Below are 17065 nucleotides of genomic sequence, written 5' to 3'. Positions count from 1 at the left end.
TCTGCCCTCCCATGTTCATCTGAAAATATGTGTTCTCCCTGCAGTTGTTGTCCCCAGATGAGAGTTCCCTTGTGCTGCCTCAGTTGAATCTCCTTTACTTGACAGAGATGTGCATGAGCAGCGGCCCTTCCCAGCCCTATTCCAAATCATACTTATTTTGCATAGGAGATACCATGGTCATGAAGATTGTTCTCCCAGGGTGAGGTTCATTCATTGCATTTTGGGTATGCTGACCTCTGTGATTTCCCCAAATGTGGGAAACTTGACTGCATTATTTGTGGTAGTGGGGGACTGTGTTTGTGCTTTCCTCTGGTCAGCTCTGGTAAAAGTCAGATTTCTTTGTCTCAGATTTTCCTCTAGCCTTGTTCTTCTTTCGAGAGTTCCCTTGTGCTGCCTCAGTTGGATCTCCTTCACTTTACAGGGGGGTACCCGAGCAGCGACCCTCCCCAGCTCTAGCCCAACTCCTACTTACCTGCCAGGTGAGATACTATGATCATGAAGGTGCTTCTCCCAGGGCAAGGCTCACCCATTGCACTCTGGGTGTGCTGCTCCTGCGATTTCCCCAAATGTGGGAAACTTGACTGCATAATTTGTGTTTCCCCTGGTCGGCTCTCGTATAATTCAGATCTCTTTGTCTCAGGTCTCTCTCCAGCCTAGTTTGCTGTCTGTTTCCACTTCTCTTTTCTTGAGCCGCTCCCTTCTATGCCCTTGCGCACTATCCTGACTTCTCCTCCTGTCTGCTTACTTTGTGCCTTCCAACGCACAATGCGAACTACAGGTAGTGCTGCAGGGCCCACACCCTTTTACTTGCCTTACAGAGCAGCTCTGGAGCTGTTACAGTGCCCAGCTGCTGCAAGAATTCAGCTTGAATGCTTCAGGGGCTGGGGCATAGCCAACATGAGCCCCACACCAAAGGAGGGTGGAGGTGTTTAATGCAAACTAGGGGTCAGCCAAGCGCCGCAAAAGGCCACCATGCCCTGCACGCCCCTTTTCTCTTTTCATATGCAGACGAGGGTTGAAGCCAACTTTGACCAACTGCTTGGATGACATCACCATATGCAAATCCATCTGCGGCAGGCCTTCCCCCAGGAATGCTTGCACTAGTTGTTGCATTTGGTTTGTTGTTTGGGGGTGCTTCAGTATTAGGCAGCCTTCTGCCCTCCCATGTTCATCTGAAAATATATGTTCTCCCTGCAGTTGTTGTCCCAAGATGAGAGTTCCCTTGTGCTGCCTCAGTTGAATCTCCTTTACTTGACAGAGATGTGCATGAGCAGCGGCCCTCCCCAGCCCTCTTCCAAATCATACTTATTTTGCATAGGAGATACCATGGTCATGAAGATTTTTCTCCCAGGGTGAGGTTCATTCATTGCATTTTGGGTATGCTGACCCCTGTGATTTCCCCAAATGTGGGAAACTCGACTGCATTATTTGTGGTAGTGGGAGGCTGTGTTTGTGATTTCTTCTGGTCAGCTCTGGTAAAAGTCAGATTTCTTTGTTTCAGATTTTCCTTTAGCCTTGTTCTTCTTTCGAGAGTTCCCTTGTGCTGCCTCAGTTGGATCTCCTTCACTTAACAGGGGGGTGCCCGAGCAGCGACCCTCCCTAGCTCTAGCCCAACTCCTACTTACCTGCCAGGTGAGATACTATGATCATGAAGGTGCTTCTCCCAGGGCAAGGCTCACCCATTGCACTCTGGGTGTGCTGCCCCTGCGATTTCCCCAAATGTGGGAAACTTGACTGCATAATTTGTGTTTCCCCTGGTCGGCTCTCGTATAATTCAGATCTCTTTGTCTCAGATCTCTCTCCAGCCTAGTTTGCTGTCTGTTTCCACTTCTCTTTTCTTCAGCCGCTCCCTTCTATACCCTTGTGCACTATCCTGACTTCTCCTCCCGTCTGCTTACTTTGTGCCTTCCAATGCACAATGCAAACTACAGGTAGTGCTGCAGGGCCCACACCCTTTTACTTGCCTTACAGAGCGTCTCTGGAGCTGTTACAGTGCCCAGCTGCTGCAAGAAATCTGCTTGAATGCTTCAGGGGATGGGACATGGCCAACATGAGCCCCACACCAAAGGAGGGTGGAGCAGAAGGCTGCCTAATACTGAAGCACCCCCAAACAACAAACCAAATGCAACAACTAGTGCAAGCATTCCTGGGGGAAGGCCTGCCGCAGATGGATTTGCATATGGTGATGTCATCCAAGCAGTGGGTCAAAGGTGGCTTCAACCCTCGTCTGCATATAAAAACAGAAAAGGGGCGTGCAGGGCATGGTGGCCTTTTGCGGCGCTTGACTGACCCCTAGTTTGCATTAAACACCTCCACCCTCCTTCGGTGTGGGGCTCATGTTGGCTATGCCCCAGCCCCTGAAGCATTCAAGCTGATTTCTTGCAGCAGCTGGCCACTGTAACAGCTCCAGAGCTGCTCTGTAAGGCAAGTAAAAGGGTGTGGGCCCTGCAGCACTACCTGTAGTTTGCATTGTGCATTGGAAGGCACAAAGTAAGCAGACGGGAGGAGAAGTCAGGATAGTGCACAAGGGTATAGAAGGGAGCGGCTGAAGAAAAGAGAAGTGGAAACAGACAGCAAACTAGGCTGGAGAGAGACCTGAGACAAAGAGATCTGAATTATACGAGAGCCGACCAGGGGAAACACAAATTATGCAGTCAAGTTTCCCACATTTGGGGAAATCGCAGGAGCAGCACACCCAGAGTACAATGGGTGAGCCTTGCCCTGGGAGAAGCACCTTCATGATCATAGTATCTCACCTGGCAGGTAAGTAGGAGTTGGGCTAGAGCTGGGGAGGGTCGCTGCTCGGGTACCCCCCTGTAAAGTGAAGGAGATCCAACTGAGGCAGCACAAGGGAACTCTCGAAAGAAGAACAAGGCTAGAGGAAGATCTGAAACAAAGAAATCTGACTTTTACCAGAGCTGACCAGAAGAAATCACAAACACAGCCTCCCACTACCACAAATAATGCAGTCAAGTTTCCCACATTTGGGGAAATCACAGGGGTCAGTATACCCAAAATGCAATGAATAAACCTCACCCTGGGAGAAAAATCTTCATGACCATGGTATCTCCTATGCAAAATAAGTATGATTTGGAATAGGGCTGGGGAGGGCCGCTGCTCATGCACATCTCTGTCAAGTAAAGGAGATTTAACTGAGGCAACACAAGGGAACTCTCATCTGGGGACAACAACTGCAGGGAGAACATATATTTTCAGATGAACATGGGAGGGCAGAAGGCTGCCTAATACTGAAGCACCCCCAAACAACAAACCAAATGCAACAACTAGTGCAAGCATTCCTGGGGGAAGGCCTGCCGCAGATGGATTTGCATATGGTGATGTCATCCAAGCAGTGGGTCAAAGTTGGCTTCAACCCTCGTCTGCATATGAAAAGAGAAAAGGGGCGTGCAGGGCATGGCGGCCTTTTGCGGTGCTTGGATGACCCCTAGTTCGCATTAAACACCTCCACCCTCTTTTGGTGTGGGGCTCATGTTGGCCATGCCCCATCCCCTGAAGCATTCAAGCAGATTTCTTGCAGCAGCTGGGCACTGTAACAGCTCCAGAGCTGCTCTGTAAGGCAAGTAAAAGGGTGTGGGCCCTGCAGCACTACCTGTAGTTTGCATTGTGCATTGGAAGGCACAAAGTAAGCAGACGGGAGGAGAAGTCAGGATAGTGCACAAGGTTATAGAAGGGAGCGGCTGAAGAAAAGAGAAGTGGAAACAGACAGCAAACTAGGCTGGAGAGAGACCTGAGACAAAGAGATCTGAATTATACGAGAGCCGACCAGGGGAAACACAAATTATGCAGTCAAGTTTCCCACATTTGGGGAAATCGCAGGGGCAGCACACCCAGAGTGCAATGGGTGAGCCTTGCCCTGGGAGAAGCACCATCATGATCATAGTATCTCACCTGGCAGGTAAGTAGGAGTTGGGCTAGAGCTGGGGAGGGTCTCTGCTCGGGCACCCCCCTGTCAAGTGAAGGAGATCCAACTGAGGCAGCACAAGGGAACTCTCAAAAGAAGAACAAGGCTAGAGGAAGATCTGAAACAAAGAAATCTGACTTTTACCAGAGCTGACCAGAGGAAAACACAAACACAGTCCCCCACTACCACAAATAAAGCAGTCGAGTTTCCCACATTTGGGGAAATCACAGGGGTCAGCATACCCAGAATGCAATGAATGAACCTCACCCTGGGAGAATAATCTTCATGACCATGGTATGTCCTATGCAAAATAAGTATGATTTGGGATAGAGCTGGGGTGGGCCGCTGCTCAGGCACATCTCTGTCAAGTTAAGGAGATTCAACTGAGGCAGCACAAGGGAACTCTCATCTGGGGACAACAACTGCAGGGAGAACACATATTTTCAGATGAACATGGGAGGGCAGAAGGCTGCCTAATACTGAAGCACCCCCAAACAACAAACCAAATGCAACAACTAGTGCAAGCATTCCTGGGGGAAGTTCTGCAGAAGACGGATTTGCATACGGTGATGTCATCCAAGCAGTGGGTCAAAGTTGGCTTCAACCCTCATCTGCATATGAAAAGAGAAAAGGGGCGTGCAGGGCATGGCGGCTTTTTGCGGTGCTTGTGACAATACTAAATACTTTTGTCGTATAAACAACCCTTTATGAGGTCTAAGAACACTGTACGCTGTTTACTTAAGAAGTACCGTAAGGGTACACTAGTTGCGTAACGATCGCTCAGCCGTAGGCGAGACGCTCAAGCGTCACGTTCGCTCACGGCCCAGAGATCACAGGACACGTTATTGGCTGTTGACTAACGTAATGATTCGCTATGGCGTAGCAGACGCTCGAGACCACGAGGAGATCACCAGCAGCGCAGACGCTCACAACGCTATACCTTTATGTCTAAACCTTTTAACAATGAAATACACAGAATACCTTAATGTGGATACAGGGTGTAAGTGCAACCTTGTGTAACCTGACTAACTACAAAGCTGCTTGAGCGTCACCGACGCTCAAGTGAACACTTAACACTATAGAAAATACACAGATACTGGTTTAGGGTCCAAAGCCTATTAACTGTATTATATCTAATATACTGGTAAAAAGGGGATAACAGTACAAATGATACACTACAATATAACAAAGACTTCCTAACCAAAATAGCTACACTAGAAATACAATACAATACAATTACTATTTATGGGAAAATGGAAGGGGAAGAGAAGAAGAGAGAGATAGAGAGAAATGGCTCATGATAACATTAAATAAGAGACAACATGGTTGCAGATAAAACTACACATGTGAGAGACAATCGCTGCGCAGTTAGTCAATGCTGAATACAGCATGGGATGGAAGCTAGACTCCATTTTGAGAAACCTCCACTTGATTCCAAAGACAACACCACATGGCTGAAAGGGGGAGGGGAAGACATCCAGCAGCAGCCATTTTAGATTTGCAGGTCCAAACACATGGCACTTTATTCCAAAATGTCCAAGCCTCAAAACAATGCATATGTTCTGATTTTACAATTCCAAACCATCTAAATCACCTTTCACAATGTAATCCAACTTCCTAGAACCATCTCATAATTTCACATCCCAAACAACTTCAGTATCTCAATAACCAGAGCATATTCATCACAAGACCAGATCACAATGTAATTAACACAAACGTAACTGCATGGTGGTATTTATGATTAACAGGATATATATTATAACTAACCAGCACAATCTATTTTAAATCTCCATAGGCAAACAAATACCACAAATACTATGCTACAGATTGTATACTGTTCCAATTCATCACGGACTTCACAGAGTATCCACAAACACCCAACAATCACACAACCAAGTTACAATATCCTATTTAAAACCAGAAAGCAATCTGTCTGTTTCCTTATCTAGCCATGTGAAGTTCAATACTTAGCCTTTAGTTTGGAAGATGTCCTGGGGATTCAGCCGCCATGCTGCTTGGTGCCAGGTAGCTGTGTGTGTGTCTGTGAGTGTAGCTACATTACATCTGTTCTCTGAGGCCACACCTGACCACTACCTTCCTGTTTGACCAGTACCTGGGGGAGGGGTCTTTCTTTCTCCTTTGTATATGCTAATCAGGTTCAGCCCTGAAAACTTAGTAAAAGGTTGTCTTGAGCATCCATTGTTCTAACAATATGATCTTAGCTTTTATACATATAATCATATCTATCCGCTGCAATGTCCCACAACAACACAACAGGCCTCAAACTAACCCACACCTCATTCTGCTTGCTTCAATACCAAACATGATGTGTTTATCTGGTTCGGTTCGAATGATACACATCCATGACATTAATTCATTAGCCAATTCTAAATCTCCATGATGTCTGGTGCTGTTCATTATTATAACCATGTACTGTATGAAACAAGTGCCGAATCCATCTCTGTGCCATGTCCGAGCAAATGCGTGTGTTTCCATATATTGCTGTGCTCGCTGCGCATATTTGCAAGTATAGCGACTTATATGTGTGCAGTTTATATGGTCTCTCTATGTAATATTTTTGACTTTGACAGTCCACCCTTTGGCAGTCACCAATAACTGCCACTTCCTAAAACATTTCAAAAAGAGAAAAATATATGTCAGGGGTTAATACATTTCCATGGTTGGGTAAGGGAGGAGAGAGGAGAAGGTGTGAAGAGGGTATGACCTAGTGAGATAGCAGAAGCATGTGTGTATGAATCCATGTTTGGGGGGTCATGTATCATCGTGCCGTACGTGTTGTACATCAAGCTTCGAGGTATTGCGAAGTATACATTTGAATTCCTTCTTATCCCGTACTAAGGGTCTGTGGATGGGCTGTCAAACTTTACCGAGCTCATTTCGGCTGTGGTTGTAACAAAATGGGGGAGCACATTTTAGTTGATGATACATGAATGGGGGAGGTATGTGGTTGCTGATATCTGTGCCTGTATTCCCTATCGACTATGTGTGTCATTACCTGAGGGTTGTAGAGATGAAGATAAAGAACACTTATGGAAAATGCAATGATATTCTATGTCAGGGAAATGTACATCTGTTGTTGAAGTTTTGTTCGGTATCTGTTGAGAGTCGTCTTCTTTGCGCTGTATTGCTCTTTGGGCATGAGCAAATAGCTTTGTCAGTGCCATCAGATTTACAAAAAATGTTGGGCTAGCGTGAGTTTAAAATACTAGGGAAACTGGGGATCCATGGCAAAGTTCATCAAGTGTCCATATCATAGGTCGTCAAAACTTCATCTTTGGTTCTTGTCTGTTGTCTGTATAGCGTCTCGTTAACTTCCTCGTCCAAGGGGTCTTTGTATCTTGGAGAAAAGCAGAAAAACAGGTGAAAGAAACGGACCGTATAATCGCATTTTCATCACATCATGGTTTCTATCATTGGGTCATATACCAAATCCAGGTTAATTACAGTTTCCTCACTCCTTAGACTCATTACCTCAGGTAGTACTTTTCCAATACAACACAATCCTTCAGAGTTTGGGGCAAGCCGCTCATACGCCTTTCTCCCGCATATGAAATATGCATCATCGGGGAGAACATATGGGACGGAATATGTCATTACCATGTTACACATTTTCCATGTGAACTCTCCTAACCCTAACTCTCCCATCTGTTTAGTACACGTATCAGTTTGTACGATATGTGCACAGTATCCTGGTGATACTTCTCCAACTCTCGTAATCCTATTTCCTAAGGTATACCTATACCGGAAAGATTTTCCTCTACTGGCTATGTGGCGTACAAGCTCTGTATCTGTAGGCATTCTATCTGCTCTATGCGAAAAGGTCATGGTTTGGTTGCTCCATGACACTTCCCAATTTCCCGGCTTTCGGGGATTGGAGATGTTAAAACATAATAGGGACCTATCCACATGGTATTGGTGGAGCTTCAAACTAGGAGGGCTGGAGATATTAAACCTCCTGTCCACCGGTCTCCCACCCTTTAGCTCAAGTACCTCCCCTACCGTTAAAGGAAATGGTACTAGCCCTGATTTACTATGACCCTGAGGTACTTGAGAGCATACCCAACAATCTGTTTTATTTAACACACTACCCACTAAGGAGTGATAGTCACTCAATGGATGCCGGTCCATATGGATATTAAAACTGGATTGGCATTTCTTTATGCATCCATCCTCAACCATTGTCACAGAGCCTACAGATACAGTTTTCTTTTTGAACTAACAATCCTTCACAATTGTTTACAAATAACATGGTTGTTAGATCGTGCCCGGTACTCGCCTTTGCTTGGTGATTGGGTTGCTATTGGAAATTTACACCTCCGTCTCAGTCATCAGGACCTTTCTGGATCCTTTCTCGACCTCACTGGTACTCTCACCGAAACAGACTGCTCTGGTCAACATCATGGTCAACAGGAAAATCCATATCACAGTCTCTTGGGGCAAGTCCATCTTACAGGAGGAGAAAAGAAGAAATTTGTAAAGGGGGTATAAGAAATCAGTTTGAGGGGGAGAGAACTTGTTACGATAATAAGTTCTCTCGTCTTGTTGTTCTTCTTGTTCTGCTGTCCTCTCAAAGGTGCTATCTCTCAGTCTTCCAAACGAACATTCTGGTGATGCAATATTCCTTCCTAACCGGCGATCTTTCTGTAAGGAGAAAAAATCTGGCATTACCATTGGTCCAACTGAGGGGTGACATACCATCTTTAAACCATGAAAACATGAGTGAGAAGAGAGAGGAAAAAAAAAAAAAAAAAAACAAGAGATAGAGAACAATTCATATGCATATATATATTACATAACTCGACATTAACCATCAATAGGAAAAGAGAAACAAAGCATTTTTAAAACATTGTCAACATTAAGAAAACATTGTTAGCATTAGAAAAACATTGTCAGATTATCAGGCTGTCATATCTACGTGTCTAATGGTCTCCTTGAGCAGTCCCTCCCCACCAGCACCTGCATTACTCCACTGTCTGTATCTGGCCAGAAATACATTGTGGCGGAGGTCATGCTGGGGTTTGGTAGACTTCTGCAAGGACCAAGTGGATATGCAATGTGTGAATTCTTACCAATACTCGTCAGAGATGGGGATAGAGAGAGAGAAAAAAAAAAACATTTCACAGATACATTTACAACGTTTCACCTGGTCATTCCTGTGTCTTCAGTGAATGACCTCCCAATTTATTAACCGTTACCTCAGGCTTACCATCAGTCGTATGATCACCTTTCTTGACTACCTATCATGGGTGTGGCTCAAAATTCTTCCTATGTGATCCCTGCTTGTAATTTGGTGTGTCATAACTTTTGCTCATTTTCATGTCTAGGGGGTCTGATTTTATGTGGGCTGTTGCAGTTACTGGCATAATGCCCTTCTCTTTTGCACAGATCACAAATCCTTAAGTTCCTCCATGTGCCAATGGCCTGGGGTTTTGGTTGATTTGATGCCTCCTCAAACGCTTGGATGCTCATCACCATCAACCGCTTTCCCTGTACCTACCTGATTCCTTGGATACCATGATTATGTCGTTGTCTAGGGAGTTGGTATGCCTTCTGTGAATCTTTGATCATACAGTTAGATCTTTCCTAGGATCTGGGTAATCAGACATGATTGATCTCAATTCTGTCCGGGACCAGGGATGGCGCATTGCACTGTCCTTGACGGGAATGGTTCCCTGATCATCAGTCTTCCCATTGGGGACTGTGATCACCCTGACAGGACTAAACTCAATCACATCACCTTGTTTTGGTCTTACAATATGGGGTACATTTGTTTGTGCGTGATATAAAACATTGTACGTACCTGTGGACACGACCTCACCTGACCCTCCGTTAGGGGGTTTGATTATTGCCTTTACCAATTTGGTCGCGTCCACCTGGATGTCTTGTAGGATGGCTTCTTTAAGAGGTGCCGACATCGTTCTGGGCTCACTTTCTTGTTGGTAATCCTGAGGGAAGTTTAACATGGGGTGCGACTTGCACAGGTTAACATTTGTAATTTTTACACTTTAATTTTCATAAACATTATTACATTTAACACTTTCATTCTTAATACAGTTACTAAGTGCATTTTTATCGTACAACATTGTGCCATTTCTCTGCAACCATAATCCTCTTCAATGCCATGTCTCTCCTCTCAAGATGAAAGTTAGATATGTAAGTTACATTTCTTTGCATTTCACTTTCCTGTTGCCATAACTGCAAACAATCATCATGTTTAACTCGTTGTTTCCAGGATTTTATGAGACTGATCCTTTGCCTTAAATTATGCAACACCTCTAAGTCAAAACTACCTATCCCGGGAAATGGTGCCTTATCCCCCGCAGTCATTCGTGTCCATTCATCACAAAAGGTCTCAGTGTGGGGACCATATTTCCCCCACATTACTAACCGAGCAGACCCTCGGGGTCTGCAAGCCTCTGGAGTCTGAATCCTGACCTCCGACCGTCTCTGTGTTGTGCACTTGGCTGCCATTGTGGACCTTTTTAAACACAGAAAAACTTCCTAAAATGCACCAAACACAGAACTTCGTTGGAAATCCTTAAAGCTCTTCCACTGAACTTCTTCTGCTCCGGGTATCCCCGTTCCGCCTTCTAGCAGACACGTGTAGCCGTTGCAGGCCCTATCTCTAGAGATTTTCCTGAGAAAATTCCCTTCCTTTTTCTTTACACAAATCACGCTTGCATGTGCTCCCTACAACACGTATGAGGGCAAGATTTACGCATGGATATACGACCTCATATCACGTTGCGTTATTGGTCACACATACAACCGTGCGGTCCAATCGTACCACTTATAGACACTTGTTGCCCATAAATGGTAGGATCATTGGAGTCTCCCTACTGTGCTCCAAAACAGCCAGAGCGTAATACAACGAAAACTTTATCACACTCTGTTGCACGTTTTCACTCAGATCGTGCTCATCACGTTCCACATAGATCACACAGATCACAAAGTCCACAAAGCGGAATTCAATACCGTTTTATCACATAGATCACAAAGTCCACAAAGCGGGATTCAATACACTCATACCGTTTTCAACCCACTATCATTCTTATAGTTTTCTGATCAGAAAAATCATTTCCCGTAGTCTGATAGCTCTCCCCAGAGGCGTTACAGTAAAGTAAGGTATTTAAACTAAATTTTGGAAACTGAACAAATGTGTGCTATTGTCTTGTGGCTTCTGTATCGCCTTACTATAAGCGATATTTCACTATATAAACGCTTACCAAACACCACACAGTATCTTCTATGCTGTGTGCTTGTTTTTTCTCAGCACGTTATCAATGCAAATGGCAAACAGGAAGGTGAGATGTGAAACTTACACAGATGAAAATGCAATTCTAAATTTAATCTAATAACACACATTGATGTAAGCACACGCATATAGATATTACATATAAGTACCAATCACTATTACCTATGATTGACTATGATATAGATTAAATAAATGCATTAAAAAAAAACTCATTAAATGATGATTTCTTTTTGACAGTGGATGGCTGATTGTTTCCTGAGTCAACTGAAAACCAGCCGCTCAGGAAAAAAAAAAAAATTTGACCTTCCCAAAATGGCCGCTGCTCCTCCCCCTTCCACCTCCATGAGGGTCACACAAAATGGTGGACAGACCATGCGGCCTCTTGTCACAAAGAAAGTCATCATTCAAAACTCCTAAAGTTATTCTAGGCCTGAGTGTGTAGTTGGCACCAAATTGAAATAAAAACCAGATTTTCAAAGACAATAGCGTACTGTTCTTACCTCCGGTCCCGGATTCCCTCAGCACCCTTTACTAAGCGAAACAGACGCTTATCCAATCAGCACTGCAAGGAATATGATCCCGCCCTTTGCTGATGGATAATGTCTGCTGATCTACCTAGTGCAGATATGTGAAGGACTGGACGGCCCCCAATTGACAATACTAAATACTTTTGTCGTATAAACAACCCTTTATGAGGTCTAAGAACACTGTACGCTGTTTACTTAAGAAGTACCGTAAGGGTACACTAGTTGCGTAACGATCGCTCAGCCGTAGGCGAGACGCTCAAGCGTCACGTTCGCTCACGGCCCAGAGATCACAGGACACGTTATTGGCTGTTGACTAACGTAATGATTCGCTATGGCGTAGCAGACGCTCGAGACCACGAGGAGATCACCAGCAGCGTAGACGCTCACAACGCTATACCTTTATGTCTAAACCTTTTAACAATGAAATACACAGAATACCTTAATGTGGATACAGGGTGTAAGTGCAACCTTGTGTAACCTGACTAACTACAAAGCTGCTTGAGCGTCACCGACGCTCAAGTGAACACTTAACACTATAGAAAATACACAGATACTGGTTTAGGGTCCAAAGCCTATTAACTGTATTATATCTAATATACTGGTAAAAAGGGGATAACAGTACAAATGATACACTACAATATAACAAAGACTTCCTAACCAAAATAGCTACACTAGAAATACAATACAATACAATTACTATTTATGGGAAAATGGAAGGGGAAGAGAAGAAGAGAGAGATAGAGAGAAATGGCTCATGATAACATTAAATAAGAGACAACATGGTTGCAGATAAAACTACACATGTGAGAGACAATCGCTGCGCAGTTAGTCAATGCTGAATACAGCATGGGATGGAAGCTAGACTCCATTTTGAGAAACCTCCACTTGATTCCAAAGACCACACCACATGGCTGAAAGGGGGAGGGGAAGACATCCAGCAGCAGCCATTTTAGATTTGCAGGTCCAAACACATGGCACTTTATTCCAAAATGTCCAAGCCTCAAAACAATGCATATGTTCTGATTTTACAATTCCAAACCATCTAAATCACCTTTCACAATGTAATCCAACTTCCTAGAACCATCTCATAATTTCACATCCCAAACAACTTCAGTATCTCAATAACCAGAGCATATTCATCACAAGACCAGATCACAATGTAATTAACACAAACGTAACTGCATGGTGGTATTTATGATTAACAGGATATATATTATAACTAACCAGCACAATCTATTTTAAATCTCCATAGGCAAACAAATACCACAAATACTATGCTACAGATTGTATACTGTTCCAATTCATCACGGACTTCACAGAGTATCCACAAACACCCAACAATCACACAACCAAGTTACAATAACCTATTTAAAACCAGAAAGCAATCTGTCTGTTTCCTTATCTAGCCATGTGAAGTTCAATACTTAGCCTTTAGTTTGGAAGATGTCCTGGGGATTCAGCCGCCATGCTGCTTGGTGCCAGGTAGCTGTGTGTGTGTCTGTGAGTGTAGCTACATTACATCTGTTCTCTGAGGCCACACCTGACCACTACCTTCCTGTTTGACCAGTACCTGGGGGTGGGGTCTTTCTTTCTCCTTTGTATATGCTAATCAGGTTCAGCCCTGAAAACTTAGTAAAAGGTTGTCTTGAGCATCCATTGTTCTAACAATATGATCTTAGCTTTTATACATATAATCATATCTATCCGCTGCAATGTCCCACAACAACACAACAGGCCTCAAACTAACCCACACCTCATTCTGCTTGCTTCAATACCAAACATGATGTGTTTATCTGGTTCGGTTCGAATGATACACATCCATGACATTAATTCATTAGCCAATTCTAAATCTCCATGATGTCTGGTGCTGTTCATTATTATAACCATGTACTGTATGAAACAAGTGCCGAATCCATCTCTGTGCCATGTCCGAGCAAATGCGTGTGTTTCCATATATTGCTGTGCTCGCTGCGCATATTTGCAAGTATAGCGACTTATATGTGTGCAGTTTATATGGTCTCTCTATGTAATATTTTTGACTTTGACACTTGGATGACCCCTAGTTCGCATTAAACACCTCCACCTTCCTTTGGTGTGGGGCTCATGTTGGCCATGCCCCATCCCCTGAAGCATTCAAGCTGATTTCTTGCAGCAGCTGGGCACTGTAACAGCTCCAGAGCTGCTCTGTAAGGCAAGTAAAAGGGTGTGGGCCCTGCAGCACTACCTGTAGTTTGCATTGTGCATTGGAAGGCACAAAGTAAGCAGACGGGAGGAGAAGTCAGGATAGTGCACAAGGGTATAGAAGGGAGCGGCTGAAGAAAAGAGAAGTGGAAACAGACAGCAAACTAGGCTGGAGAGAGACCTGAGACAAAGAGATCTGAATTATACGAGAGCCGACCAGGGGAAACACAAATTATGCAGTCAAGTTTCCCACATTTGGGGAAATCGCAGGAGCAGCACACCCAGAGTACAATGGGTGAGCCTTGCCCTGGGAGAAGCACCTTCATGATCATAGAAGGCAGGTAAGTAGGAGTTGGGCTAGAGCTGGGGAGGGTCGCTGCTCGGGTACCCCCCTGTAAAGTGAAGGAGATCCAACTGAGGCAGCACAAGGGAACTCTCGAAAGAAGAACAAGGCTAAAGGAAAATCTGAGACAAAGAAATTTGACTTTTACCAGAGCTGACCAGAGGAAAGCACAAACACAGTCTCCCACTACCACAAATAATGCAGTCAAGTTTCCCACATTTGGGGAAATCACAGGGGTCAGCATACCCAAAATGCAATGAATGAACCTCACCCTGGGAGAAAAATCTTCATGACCATGGTATCTCCTATGCAAAATAAGTATGATTTGGAATAGGGCTGGGGAGGGCCGCTGCTCATGCACATCTCTGTCAAGTAAAGGAGATTCAACTGAGGCAGCACAAGGGAACTCTCATCTTGGGACAACAACTGCAGGGAGAACACATATTTTCAGATGAACATGGGAGGGCAGAAGGCTGCCTAATACTGAAGCACCCCCAAACAACAAACCAAATGCAACAACTAGTGCAAGCATTCCTGGGGGAAGTTCTGCAGAAGACGGATTTGCATACGGTGATGTCATCCAAGCAGTGGGTCAAAGTTGGCTTCAACCCTCATCTGCATATGAAAAGAGAAAAGGGGCGTGCAGGGCATGGCGGCCTTTTGCGGTGCTTGGATGACCCCTAGTTCGCATTAAACACCTCCACCCTCCTTTGGTGTGGGGCTCATGTTGGCCATGCCCCATCCCCTGAAGCATTCAAGCTGATTTCTTGCAGCAGCTGGGCACTGTAACAGCTCCAGAGCTGCTCTGTAAGGCAAGTAAAAGGGTGTGGGCCCTGCAGCACTACCTGTAGTTTGCATTGTGCATTGGAAGGCACAAAGTAAGCAGACGGGAGGAGAAGTCAGGATAGTGCACAAGGGTATAGAAGGGAGTGGCTGAAGAAAAGAGAAGTGGAAACAGACAGCAAACTAGGCTGGAGAGAGACCTGAGACAAAGAGATCTGAATTATACGAGAGCCGACCAGGGGAAACACAAATTATGCAGTCAAGTTTCCCACATTTGGGGAAATCGCAGGAGCAGCACACCCAGAGTACAATGGGTGAGCCTTGCCCTGGGAGAAGCACCTTCATGATCATAGTATCTCACCTGGCAGGTAAGTAGGAGTTGGGCTAGAGCTGGGGAGGGTCGCTGCTCGGGTACCCCCCTGTAAAGTGAAGGAGATCCAACTGAGGCAGCACAAGGGAACTCTCGAAAGAAGAACAAGGCTAAAGGAAAATCTGAGACAAAGAAATCTGACTTTTACCAGAGCTGACCAGAGGAAAGCACAAACACAGTCTCCCACTACCACAAATAATGCAGTCAAGTTTCCCACATTTGGGGAAATCACAGGGGTCAGCATACCCAAAATGCAATGAATGAACCTCACCCTGGGAGAAAAATCTTCATGACCATGGTATCTCCTATGCAAAATAAGTATGATTTGGAATAGGGCTGGGGAGGGCCGCTGCTCATGCACATCTCTGTCAAGTAAAGGAGATTCAACTGAGGCAGCACAAGGGAACTCTCATCTTGGGACAACAACTGCAGGGAGAACACATATTTTCAGATGAACATAGGAGGGCAGAAGGCTGCCTAATACTGAAGCACCTCCAAACAACAAACCAAATGCAACAACTAGTGCAAGCATTCCTGGGGGAAGGCCTGCCGCAGATGGATTTGCATATGGTGATGTCATCCAAGCAGTGGGTCAAAGTTGGCTTCAACCCTCGTCTGCATATGAAAACAGAAAAGGGGCGTGCAGGGCATGGTGGCCTTTTGCGGCGCTTGTCTGACCCCTAGTTTGCATTAAACACCTCCACCCTCCTTCGGTGTGGGGCTCATGTTGGCTATGCCCCAGCCCCTGAAGCATTCAAGCTGATTTCTTGCAGCAGCTGGGCACTGTAACAGCTCCAGAGCTGCTCTGTAAGGCAAGTAAAAGGGTGTGGGCCCTGCAGCACTACCTGTAGTTTGCATTGTGCATTGGAAGGCACAAAGTAAGCAGACGGGAGGAGAAGTCAGGATAGTGCACAAGGGTATAGAAGGGAGCGGCTGAAGAAAAGAGAAGTGGAAACAGACAGCAAACTAGGCTGGAGAGAGACCTGAGACAAAGAGATCTGAATTATACGAGAGCCGACCAGGGGAAACACAAATTATGCAGTCAAGTTTCCCACATTTGGGGAAATCGCAGGAGCAGCACACCCAGAGTACAATGGGTGAGCCTTGCCCTGGGAGAAGCACCTTCATGATCATAGTATCTCACCTGGCAGGTAAGTAGGAGTTGGGCTAGAGCTGGGGAGGGTCGCTGCTCGGGTACCCCCCTGTAAAGTGAAGGAGATCCAACTGAGGCAGCACAAGGGAACTCTCGAAAGAAGAACAAGGCTAAAGGAAAATCTGAGACAAAGAAATCTGACTTTTACCAGAGCTGACCAGAGGAAAGCACAAACACAGTCTCCCACTACCACAAATAATGCAGTCAAGTTTCCCACATTTGGGGAAATCACAGGGGTCAGCATACCCAAAATGCAATGAATGAACCTCACCCTGGGAGAAAAATCTTCATGACCATGGTATCTCCTATGCAAAATAAGTATGATTTGGAATAGGGCTGGGGAGGGCCGCTGCTCATGCACATCTCTGTCAAGTAAAGGAGATTCAACTGAGGCAGCACAAGGGAACTCTCATCTTGGGACAACAACTGCAGGGAGAACACATATTTTCAGATGAACATGGGAGGGCAAAAGGCTGCCTAATACTGAAGCACCCCCAAACAACAAACCAA

General features: G+C 45.1%; 13 non-coding genes across 13 annotated transcripts; 4 read left to right on the top strand and 9 right to left on the bottom strand.

The window, feature by feature from the left end:
• The first annotated feature begins 148 nt into the window (after nucleotides 1–148).
• Nucleotides 149–312, top strand: LOC135049232 (U1 spliceosomal RNA). Its single transcript, XR_010240998.1, has one exon. It is a non-coding gene; the product is annotated as a U1 spliceosomal RNA (small nuclear RNA).
• A 152-nt stretch (nucleotides 313–464) lies between these two features.
• Nucleotides 465–627, top strand: LOC135049449 (U1 spliceosomal RNA). Its single transcript, XR_010241202.1, has one exon. It is a non-coding gene; the product is annotated as a U1 spliceosomal RNA (small nuclear RNA).
• A 674-nt stretch (nucleotides 628–1301) lies between these two features.
• On the top strand, nucleotides 1302–1465 carry LOC135049326 (U1 spliceosomal RNA). Its single transcript, XR_010241087.1, has one exon. It is a non-coding gene; the product is annotated as a U1 spliceosomal RNA (small nuclear RNA).
• A 152-nt stretch (nucleotides 1466–1617) lies between these two features.
• On the top strand, nucleotides 1618–1780 carry LOC135049422 (U1 spliceosomal RNA). Its single transcript, XR_010241177.1, has one exon. It is a non-coding gene; the product is annotated as a U1 spliceosomal RNA (small nuclear RNA).
• Nucleotides 1781–2608: 828 nt separating this feature from the next.
• LOC135049492 (U1 spliceosomal RNA) lies at nucleotides 2609–2771 on the bottom strand. Its single transcript, XR_010241240.1, has one exon. It is a non-coding gene; the product is annotated as a U1 spliceosomal RNA (small nuclear RNA).
• Nucleotides 2772–2923: 152 nt separating this feature from the next.
• LOC135049314 (U1 spliceosomal RNA) lies at nucleotides 2924–3087 on the bottom strand. Its single transcript, XR_010241075.1, has one exon. It is a non-coding gene; the product is annotated as a U1 spliceosomal RNA (small nuclear RNA).
• Nucleotides 3088–3761: 674 nt separating this feature from the next.
• LOC135049478 (U1 spliceosomal RNA) lies at nucleotides 3762–3924 on the bottom strand. Its single transcript, XR_010241231.1, has one exon. It is a non-coding gene; the product is annotated as a U1 spliceosomal RNA (small nuclear RNA).
• Nucleotides 3925–4076: 152 nt separating this feature from the next.
• LOC135049346 (U1 spliceosomal RNA) lies at nucleotides 4077–4240 on the bottom strand. Its single transcript, XR_010241106.1, has one exon. It is a non-coding gene; the product is annotated as a U1 spliceosomal RNA (small nuclear RNA).
• Nucleotides 4241–14407: 10167 nt separating this feature from the next.
• On the bottom strand, nucleotides 14408–14571 carry LOC135049306 (U1 spliceosomal RNA). The gene has a single exon (XR_010241068.1). It is a non-coding gene; the product is annotated as a U1 spliceosomal RNA (small nuclear RNA).
• A 674-nt stretch (nucleotides 14572–15245) lies between these two features.
• LOC135049491 (U1 spliceosomal RNA) lies at nucleotides 15246–15408 on the bottom strand. Its single transcript, XR_010241239.1, has one exon. It is a non-coding gene; the product is annotated as a U1 spliceosomal RNA (small nuclear RNA).
• A 152-nt stretch (nucleotides 15409–15560) lies between these two features.
• LOC135049305 (U1 spliceosomal RNA) lies at nucleotides 15561–15724 on the bottom strand. Its single transcript, XR_010241067.1, has one exon. It is a non-coding gene; the product is annotated as a U1 spliceosomal RNA (small nuclear RNA).
• A 674-nt stretch (nucleotides 15725–16398) lies between these two features.
• On the bottom strand, nucleotides 16399–16561 carry LOC135049490 (U1 spliceosomal RNA). Its single transcript, XR_010241238.1, has one exon. It is a non-coding gene; the product is annotated as a U1 spliceosomal RNA (small nuclear RNA).
• A 152-nt stretch (nucleotides 16562–16713) lies between these two features.
• Nucleotides 16714–16877, bottom strand: LOC135049304 (U1 spliceosomal RNA). The gene has a single exon (XR_010241066.1). It is a non-coding gene; the product is annotated as a U1 spliceosomal RNA (small nuclear RNA).
• Between the last annotated feature and the right edge of the window lie 188 nt (nucleotides 16878–17065).

The sequence above is a fragment of the Pseudophryne corroboree genome, unplaced genomic scaffold (genome assembly GCF_028390025.1).
Source record: "Pseudophryne corroboree isolate aPseCor3 unplaced genomic scaffold, aPseCor3.hap2 scaffold_99, whole genome shotgun sequence".
In the NCBI taxonomy this organism is placed as follows: Eukaryota; Metazoa; Chordata; class Amphibia; order Anura; family Myobatrachidae; genus Pseudophryne; species Pseudophryne corroboree.
This window is presented reverse-complemented; position numbering and strand designations above follow the sequence as displayed.